The 4,313-nt window shown below is 34.7% G+C and overlaps 1 long non-coding RNA gene across 1 annotated transcript; it reads right to left on the minus strand.

The window, feature by feature from the left end:
* Positions 1–622: 622 nt before the first annotated feature.
* Positions 623–2,733, minus strand: LOC126911659 (uncharacterized). Its single transcript, XR_007706179.1, has 2 exons — positions 2,249–2,733; positions 623–842 (listed from the first exon to the last, which is right to left on the minus strand). It is a non-coding gene; the product is annotated as an uncharacterized LOC126911659 (long non-coding RNA).
* Between the last annotated feature and the right edge of the window lie 1,580 nt (positions 2,734–4,313).

Below are 4,313 nucleotides of genomic sequence, written 5' to 3' on the forward strand. Positions count from 1 at the left end.
ATTTTATGCACCCTGTTTTACCCGGTAGGCTGCTGCAGCCAGATATAACTTCCAAAGAAGTACGCATCATCTAAAGAGTGGTTTCCACTACACGAAAGCTAGGTCGGTCGCTAAATTGGCTACAGAACAAGAAGTTATTCTCATTCGTTTGACTGATGCTGGGGTAGGTACCGATGACTTCAAAGATGTTACTTGGGTATTACATGATGAGAAACTCGTTTAGCCTGATGTATAATGACCAAAATTAATTAATAAGATCTCATTACATTTATTATAAGCATTGACAAAGTTTTGTTATAATTAAGTAGTTGAATACTTACTAGTTTTTATTGAGGCCTTATTAAGACATAGGGTTCCCAATAAGGCCAAAGTGACACTTTAGTTATTTGTGTTTACAAAATTGTAATTTTTGTTTCTAAAGCCATTTTGATTCCATTATTATAAAGTTTAATAAATAAATATAAGATTTTGAAATTATCAGCCCATTGTCATTTTAAACCTACGAGCTAGGCGGTAATAAAAATAAGGTAGGCCTTATTTGGTTAGCTTACCTTATACCTAATATCCTCTTACAAGGATTTTTGAAAGAAAAGTTTGTTCTGTGGTTTAAACCGATTGCGGGGATATTAAAATTAAACAATTTGTAGAAGAAAATTAATCTTTATTAAGACAACATTCATATTAACATCAGTTAGACTGACTCATATATTATTTAATAGTAGGAACATATTAGATTAATCTCTAAGTAGTAACAATATTTTCTATATTACCTGCTTAATTGTAAGCGTTTTTAACATGTTTCTTCCGCGGGAATTTTTGACAGACATTATGAAGACAATGTTCTAAAACAAATAAATAATAAATGTATATTAAGCAGGAAACAAAACAAAAAAAAACACGTAACAAATCGAAACACGACACGAAATATAGTATACTAATACCTTAAATCTACTATAAACTAACTACCTAATCGGAACTATATATTTTGTCTATAGATACCCAAAGTTACATTTCTGTTAAAAATATTAAATACCTACATATCAGATAGCTAACTTTACCTATCTGTTAGAAATATTGAGTACCTTTATATTCTTAATAATTCTATCAGATAGGTAACTTTAATTATTCTTTAGGTACAGTACGATCAACGTAACTTGGCGAGTCTGAACTTCGTGCAGAAGGTTGCGTAATAAGTCTTTTTAAGAACCAAATGGTGGCATGAGGCAACGTACGGGGGGCGGCGATCTAGGCTAGAGATTGACCATTTCTAAATACAATTGACCCTTTATCGATCAAATATCGCAATCGATATTTTTATTTAGAGTTTATTGTTTTTTTATATGATATATTAAACGAAATAAAATTAAGAAATGTTAATTTTGTCATTAATAAACGATATTTCGACATTGAAATAAAACTAAAAGAATGTATTTTCTCAATTGAAAGTTATGATTTACTTGAATATCAATTATCATTAACGACTATTTGAGTAACAACTATTTAAGATAATTAAAAAATATATATAACATTGAAAATAAATATATTTTTGTGTGATATGATTGCAATCGATTTTAAGAAAATCGATTAAACAACATCCTCATGCACGCCTACTGGACATCCCTTTTTGGTTACTTCGGCAAGCTTCGTGCTTATTCGGCAATACTCGGTACTCGGTACTCGGTGTCTCTGTCACACATTAGCATCGGTGTCGTGTTCGTGTCGCTATATTTGTCTTGAGTGCAGTCGAATGCAAAACTTTTCGTATTTCGTTATTACGGTTGTTAATTTTTATTGTTAAGTTTTTGTTTAGTGTTTAAGTTTGTATTATTTTGTTTTATTGTTTTATTTGTATTTCGTCACTGTATTAGGGAAATTTTATTAGTATATTATAAAAATTGCATTTATAGTTTTCTTCACGAATGTACTTGCGCTAAAGTGGCTAAAGTTCGCAAAGCCTACGTTCAGACACGCCAAATTACGTAACAAAGTTCCAGAGTAGGTATATATTTAGTTGTCGTTGTAAGTTTTATTTTAAGATTTTATTCCTACAATTAAATTATACTTCTATATGATAGATATTAACCCTTAACGATAATGTTAGATACTAAAACGGTATCTTTTCCCTGTAGGTTATAGGTAATAAAACCAAAATCTAACCGCCGCGTCAGATGACAGCTTTTTTATTTCAAGATCCTGATGCTCTATAATACACTACATATAAAAGCAGACTATAATTATAAAAACTTACCAAAATTTCGTTCCATTAAAAAACAACAGCGCACCGCGTGCCGCACGTCTCACTTCGCCGAACGATGACGACGCACTGATTTGCTTCAACAAAACGCGGCACTGTATCGTACGGTTACCATCTCGCGATCTTTTACTACGCACAAACGCAGTAATGTGGAGTACTGCGTTTTGGCTTAGCAGCTGGTCTATAGATATTAAATTAAAATGTTACAGTAATGGCTATTACTGCACTTTATTTTAGGGCATTCCAACAAATACTGCATTCTTCTTTAGCATATGTTAAATACTGCGCTTTTTCTTATCATTGATATAGTTTTCATGTAAGTACTGCGAAAATCGTATGCTAAAAAACATACTTCCGGGAACTTTTTATATGAAATATGTTTTTTTACAGGTTAATAAACTCCTTGGGATCCCATTTCTTGCAAAAAGTAAAAATCTCAAAAATGTCGATTACTGCATTTTTGGTTATCAGGGCAGTGTAGTATGTAATCAACTTTATTAGTGTTTTCTTAACCCTTGTAATAAACGACATTATTGATTTGACATTCAGTGTTTCAATATACCCTAAACTCATCGCCTTACACAACTGTATGTAGGTGTTAGTTTCATGTAAGGTGCTCTCACACTGCTGTTGGAAAATGTTCACTCGTTTGTAAACATTAATATAACTGATCCTTACTAAAGATGCCACTGCATTTCCCCGATACCAGTCTTGACGAAACCCCGCGACTATCAGTAGTATAAAAGCACAAACTTACCTGGATAATGTGTAGGACAGTTGACGGGAATCACCAACGGGACGCACTTCTAGGGAGGACGCCGGCCGGTCAGTCTTTTCACGAACTAACACACAATTCGCACTTTCTATTGTTTCCACTAGTCAGACGGGTATAGATCGAAGACTAGAACAGTCAGTGAGTAACTAGCAAGGGTTTATTTAATTAAAACATTAATATTTACACACACGCGCCGAAATTCAAGCGGCCATTTTTTGTTCGTTTTTTCACACAATGGCGCGGGGTTCGCACGCGTCTCGCGCGCTGATTGGTCGGCCGCCCGCGCTCGAAGAATTGCGCGGCACATTTGAATAAGGAATAGGAGGCAGTTTGGATGGGACAAGGAATTAGGATTGACTAATATGATTGCACGATTGGTGTGGTGACTGGGCAACTGACTGCCGTGCTACGTGTCGCGGGCTCGATTCCCGCACGGAGCAAAACTTTGTGTGATCCACAAATTGTTGTTCCGGGTCTGGGTGTGAAGCGTCTGTTAACTTGTATGTTTGTAAACGCACCCACGACACAGGGCAAAATCCTAATGTGGGACAACGATTAAAAAAAAAAACAAAATGTTTATACAGTAAAAAACTATTGATCACAAATGTCAGATAATGTTTCCATGTTAGATTATGTTAGTAAACATTTTGAAACGAAATTGTTAGGTTTGTTTTGTTTAATAACAAGCAACCAAGAACAGCGATTTTTCCTTTTTTGAGTGAGCACTAGAACATCCAACATGACATAATATTCTAACGAAATTAAAAAATATATATCATTTTCATAACATTATGAATGTTGGTGTTTATTCTGTTGACGTGCCTTATAATAATAAATAAATCATTAGAACGGTACCATATTTTTTTGTATTTTCGAGTTTCCGATATTCCAGCACTGTTGCAAGCGCCATGATCACGGATGAACTGGAGTAAATGCGGGTGGATGTTTCAGAGCAGAGAAATCGGTCTACCCTCTTTCTAGTTCGCTTTTTGCTAAAACATGGTAAATATCCCGTTTTGAGTTCTAATGATGTTACTAGTGACCATTCCAGTTTAAGTATGCATTTATACCTACATACATACATATCGTCACGCCTTTAATCCCTGAAGGGGTAAGCAGAGGTGCACATTATGGCTCGTAATGCCACTGTATACACCCACTTTTCACAATTTATGTTGTAAGTCCCATGTAATAGGTGATGAGCCTATTGCCATATACCGGGTACATTTCCAGACTCCGTGCTACCACTGAGAAATTTTCGAAAAACCGAATAAAGCCCAGTAG

The sequence above is a fragment of the Spodoptera frugiperda genome, chromosome 17 (assembly GCF_023101765.2).
Source record: "Spodoptera frugiperda isolate SF20-4 chromosome 17, AGI-APGP_CSIRO_Sfru_2.0, whole genome shotgun sequence".
Classification (NCBI taxonomy): domain Eukaryota; kingdom Metazoa; phylum Arthropoda; class Insecta; order Lepidoptera; family Noctuidae; genus Spodoptera; species Spodoptera frugiperda.